This window comes from Stegodyphus dumicola, chromosome 8 (assembly GCF_044657685.1).
Source record: "Stegodyphus dumicola isolate Sdum_Otavi_A_Nest chromosome 8, ASM4465768v1".
NCBI classification, from domain to species: domain Eukaryota; kingdom Metazoa; phylum Arthropoda; class Arachnida; order Araneae; family Eresidae; genus Stegodyphus; species Stegodyphus dumicola.
The window spans coordinates 130,744,212-130,757,288 of NC_140775.1; the positions used below are offsets into that span (position 1 = coordinate 130,744,212).

General features: G+C 33.5%; 1 non-coding gene across 1 annotated transcript; it reads right to left on the reverse strand.

The window, feature by feature from the left end:
* Nucleotides 1–5,487: 5,487 nt before the first annotated feature.
* On the reverse strand, nt 5,488–5,559 carry TRNAE-CUC (transfer RNA glutamic acid (anticodon CUC)). The gene has a single exon. It is a non-coding gene; the product is annotated as a tRNA-Glu (tRNA).
* Between the last annotated feature and the right edge of the window lie 7,518 nt (nt 5,560–13,077).

Sequence of the window (13,077 nt, forward strand, 5' to 3'; positions counted from 1 at the left end):
TCCTGAATGCCTTTCTCCACAGCAATGCGTTTGGCCTCATAGATTATCATTTTTGTTGAGACAGAAAGTCTATTTTGCCGGTGACGTGTGATCCACTCCTTTACTTCTACCTCTAACTCTGGCCACTTTGCAGTTGGTCCACGCAAGGTGTGCTTGCTTTTATATTTGCCGTATAAGACACAGGCACTTTTTTCCCCCTGATTTTGGGGAGAAAAAGTGCGTCTTATACGGCGAAAAATACGGTATGTATTGCTTGATCAATAATTGCTCTTTTTCCTGCTCGCTTCCTAAGAATAGTATCAATTTTGGGAATTCTTGTTGCTATGGCTGCTTACCTAAATTTATCAGCGAGATTTGAAAATGAACGAAGTAATTAAATGAATCAGTTTAATCACTAATGGCAAATATCACATCCATTCTCCTCCTTTATATGTATTTATTAATATATCAATAGAAAATAACTATTTATTAATGTATATCATTCATAAATAAAAATGATAATTCAGCTTGTCAGTAATTTTTTTTTCCTATTCACTTTAATTTCATTTCAAATTCAAATTGTCCAACAAAAACTGGAGTCAGAGTCAACCTGTTTTTAGCGATTCCAGCTCCGACTCCTTTTACCCCAAAATCTGCACTACTCTGATTCCGACTCCACAGCCCTCATGGACAGTACAGCTTTTATCTCGACACATGACGCAACACTGGAGTACTGCTACAGCTGTGCCATTTTCAGTTTTTACAGTTAGCTGTAGTGTGCTTGTATGCATTCCCTTGTGCAGAATTCTGAGGCAAAACCATCCATGTTTGTGGCTACAAGTTCATCAGTGTAATCACATATGTACCAGTTGGCAACAAGCTGTTTTTCTGATGAATTTCTCTTCATTTTGCAGTGCAATTATGATCTAGTATGCATTAGAGGCTAAAGTGTGAATTCCATTTTCCGGAGTGCATTATCTGGTGTCATACTGGCCATTTTCTTGAGTGCATTACATTACCTCATACTGGGTGCTATTTTCCCGAGTCTTGTTCACTGCCATTCTTTGGAATGGTCTGGTTTGTCGTTTTGTATGATGCGATCTTATTTCCTAAGAATCAAGAATACACCTTGTGCCCCCCCCAAAAAAATTATACTGTTCTATATCTCCCATTCTACTTGTGTTTTCCACTTCTCAAAAGTGCAATTTAGTATATATATTAGATTTGTATGTAGTGTTGTCTAACTTACCTATTTTGATATTGGACCAATCTGATTATTTATTTTTTAAATATTTCCCTTCTACAACTCAAGTTGTAACCTAATTACCAAATTTTGTAAATTTTAATGAAAACTTTAAAGAGAAATTTGATAATTTAGCTTGCTCCACTTTTTTTACTTTGTGCCACGAGTACTTGGCAAACTACTCAGGCAATCATGTGCTGTCCCAGGGGGGCACTGAGAAACTAGCTAGCATTAAGCATATGCTTGGAATATTCGATTGCATGAACAATTTTTAAACAAATATTTTAAGCAGCTTTATGAGAATTATATGAAATCTTATCAGGCAAAGGTGCAAGTTCAGCTTTTTATTCTAAGGTAGCGCAAGTTACAAAGTACTTGTCTAAAATTCTGCAGTTGGTTTATAATGACTTTTTATGTCCTACAGGAAAAGGACAAAAGTATTGTTGCAATAAAAGCGATTTTAATATATTCTGATGAGTTTAGTGTTTTTAGTAATTATCATGGCAATGGAATAGTTGTTGTAGCAGTCATCAACTATATAAACATGAAGTCTGTATTTGCACATAGTATCCAGTAGAGGAACCAGAGCATGTTCCATGACAATCTGTGCATATTTTGTGAAATGTTTGTCATTTCTGTTATTGCTAATATAAAAATTTTAAGAAGTTTCTAATCATTATCTTTTTCCTGTATTGTATGAAGAGTTTTAATTAATAAATCAATACAGTGAATTACAGGTACTGGTATCTGTTATAGGCATATTGGTTGATGATGGGTCTTGCTAACAGCTCAGCTTCTGCCCCAGGTGGAATTCTGAGGGAGAACATCCCAAGGAAGTGCAGTTCGAGAGTCTGAGATTTCTCTTTCTCTACCACCAACCAGTTTAGAGGATTCTGGTTGGCTGTATATTTTGAGTGCCATCTTGCTGCACAGATACTATATGTTTACAAACATCCATGCCTTCTCCGGGATTCGAGCGCGGGCCTTTCAGTATGGCAGTCAGCATCACTAATCACTGTATAGGCTCCATAACTAACATTGTACTGTAGGATTTTTTGTAATATTTTGTAACAAGATATGTTGGGCAGTTAAAATGTTACATATTTGCTATCAGTTTTTGATTGACGGCACAATTTTTGATAACCTTTATAGCAATAATTATGATATGTTATCAGTTTTAAGACAAATTTTTAGCATATGACCCGGAAAATAATGTTTTTATTTGTTGAGTATGGTGTAACATTGTAATGAAATGCATTTCATTTTGTGTACTATGTACAATCATTTTGATGTGTTTAGGGGAATCAGCTTTCTAAATTTTGATATGCATGACGTGATTCTGTAATTTTAGTTATGATTCAATAAATACCATCAGAGCTGCTGGCCAGGCTTCTGGGCTGTGGCTGGCAGATAGTGAAAACTCCTGCTGAGTTGCCGTTCCAATTTTGCATGATCATTTTCTATACTGGGCTGGAAGCCATGTGAGTGGTTTATGTCATTAACCACTTTACCATCTAGGCAACACATTGGAAGTACAGTAAATGTCTAAAAGTTACAATTCATATTCAGTTAGTCAGTAAAAATGTTTTTTATATTTGAAATTCACATGCTTATTGATAGACGAAAGAAAATCAAATGGGATATTTAAACTGTTAGATAGAACGTATGAATATTTGATAGGATATTGAAGATTTAAATAAAACATTTTTATTAAATTTATGGTCTATATTTATTCCAGATCTAAAAAAGAATTAGGTAACTCATATATATGTATGTACAAGGTGTCTCAGAATTCTTTTTCTGATTACAAATATTCATAAGGCACAAAATTTGACACAGAGATAAATACTTTTTATCTTGAACTCCATATAACATATTCATGTTTTTGTGTACACAATTAATAAATTTCTGTGTATGATTCTTTCGTTGCCCGAAGGATATCCAGGTGTTATTTTAGTTCCATCCATGTGCTGGTCAACATTACATGAGGGATGGATGTCTTTCACTGGTGTTTGGTAAACTTGGTCCTTGACATAACCCCAAGGGAAGAAATCCGGTGGTGTTATGTCCAGTGATCGCAGAGGCCAGTTTATGGGACCATCTCCCGGAAATGTTACATATAAATAAGCATGGACATCTAACCCCCAATGAGGTGGTGCACCGTCTTGTTGGAAAATTAAGTCCGGAATGCCCTGAATCTGGTGGCTCAGCAAATAACTGCAACATATCAGGATAGGTATTGGCTGTGGTAGTCTTTTTCACTGAAGACAAAAGGTCCTATGATTTTATTGTACATAGTGTTGCACCACATGTTCAGCTCAGAGCTGTGTCTGATGGTCTCAAACACACCTTGGTTATTCTAGCATTGTGTCAGATGACACCATCATTCAAATGAAATGTGGCCTCATCTGAGAAAAGGACATGTTTCAGATATCAGCAGATGGTCACATTCTGAGATAGCATGGCAACAGCAAAATCATAAGGAGCACTGTAATCCAACAAAGCAGCAGTAAATATGCACACTAAAACTTGAATATGTTATATGCTATTCAAGAGAAAAAGTATTTCTCTATGTGTCATATTTTGTGCTTTAATGAATATTTGTAATCATCCTTTTCACTCTTTATGTGTATAGCTGTTTGTCATTTTGATGAAAATACAGCTTAATTTGTTAAAATACTCGAATAATCTTCCGAGAAGCACAGCCTAAAAAATTTCTGATTGACGAAAATTCGGCACTCTTATGCAAAGTCCCCGTTTTTAGTAAAGGTGAAGAATTTTTTTTTTTTTTTTTTTTTGAGATCCCTTGCTTAAATAATAAATCTCTGCGGTAGACCTGCATAAAGCATTCGTTGAAAGGAATACGTTCGGCACGATAGGCTGGTAGTTTCTTTCTCCTAATAATATAGAAATTAGATATGACGTGCCGCCATCTATCGGGAATAGTGTTATATATAAAATTTCATTGAAACATCTGCTTCATAATAGATTCTGATTAAAAAAATTGGTAATAGTACTTAGTCTTATACTTAGATATACGTGTCATGGGTAGACCAAAGCCATAAATTTAACCCTTCTGCACGTACACACATATGTATAAAGTCAAAAGGTTTTAGGTTATTTAAATTCAAATTTTCATCAAAACCCTATAGTTTCACTAGACAACTAATAACTGAGAGAATAAGCGTTCCACGCTTTAAAACTTATTTTGCTCAAATTGTATGTAGTGAATACCTGCCCTTCGAATTTTCCTAATTATGGTTTTACATCCAATTTATGATTTTGGAATACATTGCTTTGCTATGGAAGCTATTTTGGGACCTTACGTACAGCATTATTTCAAGAGTTTTTTTCTTTTCCCCATTTTGTTTTTGTGAAAGATAAACGCTGTTATGAGAGAATGCAGAATGATCAAGATCTTATAAAATCAGAACCTTTTTACACATGGAGCAGTAGTAATCCATGACATTTTTCATGTCATTGATATTCTTGCCTGATTACTCAATTGACAACAAAAATTGCATTTTTTTTTTTTTTTTTCCTACAAATGAACTCCGGATAGGAATTTTGTAAGTATAATTACAAGGCTGTGCAAAATATACGCATTTTTACCTTAACGATTTTTTAATGCAAAATATGCATATGCGCGAACTAACGATCTTACATTTTAAAAGTGCGAAGACTACGATTTTTCATCATTTTACAGAAACATGTAAACATGCTTGGGCGTATAAATAACACTATGAAAATCATTGAATGGAACACATTTTTAAAAATTATTCAGTAGAATTCTGAATATTCTAGTGAGTATCGCAGCCAGTTTGAATGTCCGAAAGGTTTGGTATTGTGATTTTTCTGTAAGCCAGATATGTATGTACTATAAGAAGAAATTGTAGTTTTTCATTTATCGCACTTTATTAATTTACTAGCATTTCAGTAAAAAATTCAGTAATTAAAAAGCAATGTGTTTTTATTTCTATCAAGCGAAGCACATTGTACTGACAAACTAAAAAATGAAGTTATTTTCTTATTTACATTTTTCGTTTGTCCTTCGACTAATTTTAAAAAGAGTGAAATTATGTTTTATTGTCGTAAACCCTGAACACTTAGCACTTTTCTTTTCAGAATTTTGCGTAAAACTAAATACAAAACTTATTCAAATAAAAAATAGTAAAACACATATTACTAAACGTTTACATTATTAATATGTAACAAATGTGTTTTTTTGTACACAATGAAGGCAAGCTCTGCTACGAAAAAATTCCTTCCCACGCCGGGAATCGAACCCGGGCCTCCTGGGTGAGAGCCAGGTATCCTAACCACTAGACCACGTGGGACTTAATACAGTATGTTAGTAATATCTAAAAGAACCTCTAATTATAAAAAAATTCATTTTATGATTTTTTAAATTTCTCAAGTATTTGTTGACATTGTATACATGCGTTTACAGAAAATCTTGTTGTTCGGGTAATAAAAGCATACTATGTTTTGGGACTACAAAAAAGCAAATTAAAGCTCAGTAGTCACGTTTAACAGAGTCGTAGCTACGGTTTTCAGCGCCCAGGGACAACTGAAGATTTCGCGCCTCCCTTTTAACACTAGTGTGAACTTTGCTATTTTTAACAGTATCGAAAAAATTCACTCCAATTTAGATGGCTATTAATTTTGCAGATTAGTAAAGCTTTTACACTTGATTCAGCCAGTTTACCTCTTTCTTCAAACAATTTTTTTATGATACTGAATAATTGACAATATTCCTTTGATTGCTGCCAGTGTGTATCGCATGCTTGAAAATGTATACTATCATTTAAATGGCACTGTGCAATGTAATGTGTTTTCTTTTAAATGACTATGTATGCATTGTGATAAAGCAACGGTTCTTCACAATTTTTTTCAATTTCATTGACAATATCAGTTGCTTTTGTACTTTCCATAATCAACATAGCTTTGTTAAATAATGTGAGTTGCTCTTGTACAAACCATAAATAGTACATTTCAATACAATTTTTTATCATCTCTTCAAAACGCTCTTGTGAAATAAAATTTCAAGTGATTCTATCAAGATCTGGAAGTAGCGGAAGAAAAGGGGGTGTTGTTTATGTTGAAAAACTTTTTAGTCTACATATACAAATTCACAAAAATCTTTTAGTTTAGTGACTCAAATTTATAAATAATAATCACACTAAATATAAGACACAAGTAAACCGGTAAGTCGGCTAACTGTAGCGGTGACAATATTTAACGGGGAGGGCTGTGTGATCAACGAGGCAAGCGGCAGCACGATCGCTGCGCTCCGTAAAAAAGTGAAAATTTTTCCTTTCCTCTTGGTGATTATCAATTAAATTTCTTTGAAAAATGTTTATTTTTCCCCTACAAAACCTATATCATTCCAATGAATTTCGGCTCCGATGTTGACGAGAATAAAACAGCGGACAATGTAAGGATATACTCCAAAAGCCTGTAATTTTAAGATAAGTACCTTTCTTTCATCTAAACTAAATCAAATTTCTATAAATAAGTGCCTTTAAATCAATAAATCTTAATTTTTCATCAGTTTAAAGCATTAAAAAATACTTGAAATTGCCATTGCTTGTGGCTTCCTTTGTGTATCAACTCGAAACAGACGCCAGCGTTATCAGTTCACGTCTGTCAACACTTACAAAGCCCTTAAGGAATCTCGAGAGAGGGAAAATTTGGGGATGAGAGGGATAATTTGGGCATCGCGCTATTTCCCTCTCGGATCTTCTGGATTCTCTTTTCTTTCTAGATCGCTTGAATATAGTTTCGCCTTTAAATAATACTATACCTCACCGATTTTTTCTCATACTGTTCTTTGCTATCTGTTAAATGTCCATATGTAAGGGATGGTTTATTCTTCACCGCCTTAAATGAATTTTTAGAACTATGACCTTATATAAATAACAGTGTGCCTCATTGTGTTATATTAACATTATTTAACTAGTAATAAATTATGATAGTAAAATAATTAATCTTGTAATAAATTATGACTGTTAAATTAATAAATACTTTTTAATTTGTGTTTTTAATACATATACTCAGTAATTTACACACACACACACATATATATATATATATATATTATTTTATTTATTTATTTTTTTGGGTGTATGCGGTTGTGGTCTTGTATTGTATATGGTTCTATGTTGTTAGTCTGCTGCTGTTTTTTGAAAAATGTGTGAAAATGTTGAGAATGAAAGTAGCATAATTTACTTTGGTTAAATTAATATATACTTTTGTTTGATGACCTTTGTTGATATCTCAGGATGCAAGCATACATATTACTTTATATTCCATGCTAAATACCTTAATACGAAGCATTTTAACACCGTCAATATTTGCTTTTTCCCCAGTAACACATCTATTCACCATTACCAAACACACTCACTACACACACACACCTGTGAGACATTATTTATTGTAAATGAAGACAGTTTCTTCTCCTTTTAACTACACTCATGGACATAATCGTATTTTAGGATATTTTCTACTTCTTTTCCTTTTCTTTCTAAAGGCCCCTTTTTTTTTTCCTCTATTATTTTTGGGCCATTTATTTTAAATTTTATTTTGTCCCATCTTTTCTTTCTGGCCTTTTGAACTCGTACAAGATGTACGAAGTTCCTTTTTACTCTCCTCAAATACGAAATTGCCCCTCTTTCTATATACCTTTCCTTCGCACCTATGCTTGATTTTTCGCCCATCGGTGCAGAAAGACTTAGCGGGTGCAAAACAAGACATCTGTCTGTCTGTCTGTCAATATTTAACGGAACAATTTTAATCGCCAATCTTATGATACACCGCCAATAGTGTATAACAGATGCCAGCCTATTACGCTAGCGAATCATATCATTGCGCATGCGTGAAGCATTAGACCCACTCAGTTGGCCTTGGCCCCACAGAACGGGGACGCTGCTGTTAAGGCCTCGATAGGCCGCATACCTTTTACACGAATGATGATCTGTGACGCGCACAAACAACTCTAGTAAGCATAATAATAATTTTATTACCGGCCAGTAATCCTATATTTCAATACCTGGCCTCTCACCTTCTTATAAATCCAGGCGCGCAGTTCTCCCATATTTCCGAATCATGTAAAAAAATATTGCAATTTTGATAAATTAAAATGCATAGAAATGATATATATAATCAGAACAGTTTTTGAACTTTGGAATATATCAGAGAAAATACTTCAGTTTTGGCTCAAGGCTCAATTTCCACAGATTAACGAGGATTTCATGTGAAGCTCAGCACCTTTGTTCTTAATAATAAAATCTGAAAGGATTTTTTATTGAGAATTCTAACTTAAAAAATCCTATTTTGAGAGAAGGAAAAGGTAGAAAAAACTTTTTTTAGTCCAAAGGGGCTTTCTCCTTGATGAAGTATTGTTTCCGTTTTGCGATTTTGCGTCGAATCACTGAATGTCCGTTTCACTTTTCAAACTGTTGCTACCAAATATTATCGCCTTGTGTTATGTTAATGTGCATTTTTTTTTTTTTTTTTTTTTTTTTAAAGCAGACAAGATGAAAATGAGCAAACGCTTTCGCCTGGAATCAAACCACGGACCTCTGGAATACCGGCCCAGCGTGCAGAACCATTACACCACGATGTCACGGTAGGAAGGCGGGAGAAATTCCTTATAATTATATTTGAAGAAATTAAACAATGAAGAATCTGCATAAATGTATGTATGCATTGTGATAAAGCAACGGTACATAGAGACATCGAATTTTGAATGACGTAATCCTACTGCGAATATGGGCATCTGGCAGCCCAAATTTGGAATTTGCTGTATTATCGATTTCATATTTTGTAAAACTTTTAACGAATTTTTGATTATCAAACTCAAGGATTTCAAAGCGAGCAATGGCAACGTTGCAGAGAAAAAATATTTTTATCTCCAGCGCGTGAGACTGAGTAATCGGAAATTCTAACGGTATGCTCTATTTAAAGTTATTTTGCGATATTGCTCTTTAACTGAATTTTATGGTTAAAATGCGAAGAAAGTGATATTTGATAAATAAAGGTAACACACAAAATTATAAAATAAATAAATAAATAAATAAATTAAAAAGACACGCCCCATTTGGACGTAATTAAAAATCTGAAACCTTTGAGTTTTTTTTTTTTTTTTTAATTTTATTTATTTATTTTTTTTTTATAATTATTCACTACGCATAGGAGCGCAGAAAATATTACAATCACCTTCCGAATTTCAGTGATCTCAAAACTCTCTCTTTCCTCCTCGCTATCTTGAAAATTTGACTCTTTGAAATTTAGTGTAATCATTCGTATTTGAAAAAATATTTTAGGAGTGAGAAGTTTGGTTTGATTTAGTTGATTATCAAACTAGAACTAGGGTGTCTGCCCAAGGGAAGGGGTGCTTTCATGGAGGACATTCTAAGGGAAATTGGCTAGTATGAACGTTACACATTGGAAAAAACACAAACGCCCATGTAGCCTGCCCGTTCACCTGAAACCGATGATAGGTGGAACTAGGAGTGTTCGGCGATTTTGCCGCTGGCGGACAGAAGTGAGAGGGAAATCATATTTTTCATGTGACCTGATTAATTTATTTTTGTTGTGTTAAATCTTTTTCGATTTCAGTTACATTAAAAAGCTTAAAATACGTGCAAATGTTGCCTTTCATTAAGCAAACAATGCAAGTTTCAGTTATTTTATCACCTTGAATTTTATTTCATAATACAACTTGTTAAATATCCATCTTTCTCTTACTTTCTTCTGATCGAATGTTTTAAATAAATGTAATTTCTTAAAAATTCATTTAGGCACCTCTACTTGTTCTCACAGTTGTTTAAAATATCCACTAACTTTGAATTCTTTTGTTGCTTACACTAGTTGAAAGATCCCCAGGAAAGAGTGATAAAAATTAAAACTTCGCTTAAATTTACGGTGTTACATTTTAGGATTTTATATTGAACATTAATCTGTAATAAAGCCATATTTCATTTCATGGGCATAACCAGGATACGAGCTAGGGGGTGCAAATTACCACACCGTTCACTAGATCGAAAAATAAACTTTCAGATTACGGTTGCTTTGGAACTTCTGAAGTAATATACCAAAGTACGCGCAGTTTTTGAAAACCGTTCGACTTCTTTTTATAATTGTGGTTAGTAATGATGGATTTTTTTAATCAAAATTTTAAGCTTTCATTGTTAACAGCCCCATAATTTCAAGTGATTGATATCTAAATCACGCAAAAATTTAATCAACTGTTTTTTTTTTTTAATTCGAACAGAAATAATTAAAACTTTTCATATTAATTTCACCAAAAACTGGACAGGGAAAAAAATTATGCAGAAATTTAATTTCCAAATTTTTTTTGTTCGAATTTCTAAATCAAATAAAAATTTTAATGAACTGAATACAGCCTGAAATAGATCGAATATAATACTATATCGAAGAAATGAATGAAATATATCGAAGGATCTTGAAAAAATGAAGATGGTACTTGCTACACTGATTCGAAAGTATAATTTTTCTGCATTCAGAGGTAGAGATTCTTAATCACACGGTGTTTTTCGAACAGAATCAACGAATTCGTATACTTTACGACGTTTAATTCTTTAACACTAACTACTTTGTCAAACTCTGAGTACCATAATGACTAAAATTACGAATCAGATGGCAACAACTTTTTTTCCCTTTCTCATTAACTCAAGAAAGAAATCTGAGACTTCAGATGTCATCACCACAAGATTTCCACAGAAAACCTGCGCTTTCTGCAAATAATACTCATTTGATAATTATGAGGACAAAGAGGCAATGCTTCTCTACGGGAAACTCTTGGAATTACAATCAAGTATCCGTTGATGATTTATATCGTTTAAAGTGAACTAAAACAGAAGTTTTCCGCAACTTTAGGTGGCTTGTCGGCAGTTGTTTATTTGCACGATCGGCTGTGAGAATCTTTAGAATTGGGAAAATATTAAAATTATTCAGCCAGGAGTTTTTCGTAACGGGGATGAAATTACTTCAAGAAAAATAAGAAACGGAGCAAATTATTCACCAACTTCTATTTGTTTAAATAAAAATTTTAGAAAATGCGTCTTTAGAGAGCGCAAGTGCATCTCCCTGCACCCCACTGGTTACATCCACGTCTCAGTTCATAGGTTATTTGTATTAAAAACAAGCAAATATTTGTTTGTACATTCAGATGCATAGCATTTTTGTGCTTGGTAGTTAAAGTCATGAATAATCTTTTCTGTTGTGCGTGGTTTCTTGTCTTAAAAGATAGACATAGATTTCTTTTAAAAAAGTGATCTGCACACCACATGACTTCCTTGTACGGAACATTGCATTATACGCATTTTTGCTGCATTTCATTTAAAGTTATTTCCTCGAATTTCATTAGAGATATATTTCACATTCAGTAAATTTAGTTGTCACTTCGCGGCAAGGCAAAAATACGTAAAACCTCAAAATAAACAATTTTTCCAATTAAAATTAGAATTTCTACGCAAAAACGTGCAATTTAGCCAGCGAGCAAGAAGAAAAATTGTTCGGTGCTATGACTGAAAGTTTATTTTTTGGTCCCATTCCGCAAAAAGACACACAAGGGGTAGAAACTGACTTAATTCACTATTCTGCTAAGTTTCAAATGTAAACAAATATGGCTGCTACGGTAAAAAAATTAGGCTTAGCCGCACTTAAACAACTTTTAAATTGTTGGTAATTCTATACCCATTGCATGCAGATAAACTAAAGGCATAAAAGCCCTAACCGGAAGATAAGAACAACATAATTCAATCATTTTTAAAGCAAGAAGTGCACAATTTACGAGCATATAAGAATAAAAAAATACTGAGCTTGAGCTCACTGAGCCGTGTAACAGAGCGAGTATATTTATATGCTTTTGGTGCTGGGCGATTGCAACCAAAAAGAGAGATGCACAGCTACATGTTATAGCAGTCCTACATCCAAAATTTCAACGTTCTAAGGCTACTCGTTTTTGAATTATGAGAGATACATACATACGTCATGAAAAAATCTCTCTCTTCTGAATCCATTTTAAATCCTTTTTGCGACCCATTTTGGGAAGACGAGTCCTTAATTTTGTCCTTACGTACAGATGTCAAGCAAAAACACCGTTAATTTGCATTCGATAGCGGTTAAAATGGATATTTTCGTTGAAATATGACACCCGAAAATTTTCGCGATTACAATGCTTCCTTTACTTCTTACAAGTGAGCTTGAAATAAAGTGAACCTGTGAGTGCCTTAATTCTTGTACATGTCACTAGAATTTATGGGCAAATTTAATTTAATTGTTAGAAAGAAATGTTTGATGTGGCTGAAAACTCGGGAAAAAATTCATATATGTATTTGAATTCGTACTGAATATCGGCATTACAACATTCTACCAAAATAATGTTTCAAAAGACATAGGTAACTTTTAAACTTCGTTAGTATACAGAAAATGTAGTGAAATACATCAGCTTTAAAAGTATGCATAATTCTGTCTCAGTGCAGCATTCATTTTAAAAAAATTTTCTATTCGTTTTGAAGAGTCTCTGTCATTACAAACTAACCTTTTTGTTATAAGTTCTATATTAAATCTAAGTTCATCCATAAAATTTAAAAAATATATCCACAAATTAACATTCATCATGAAGAAATGCAGCGTGCAGACGGGACTCGGATTTCTTCTTTAGGCTCGCAAGTAGCCGGAGCGGTTAAAAAACAATGGTAGTTTCGGCTGCAGCTCCTTTAGAAGAGTGAGTTATTCCTATTTCCTTTAAGATGAAAAAGCATCTTTTCATTTTTTAATTGGTTATAATTCTTCCTTTTCTGAACACTGTAAAGTTTGAATTATTA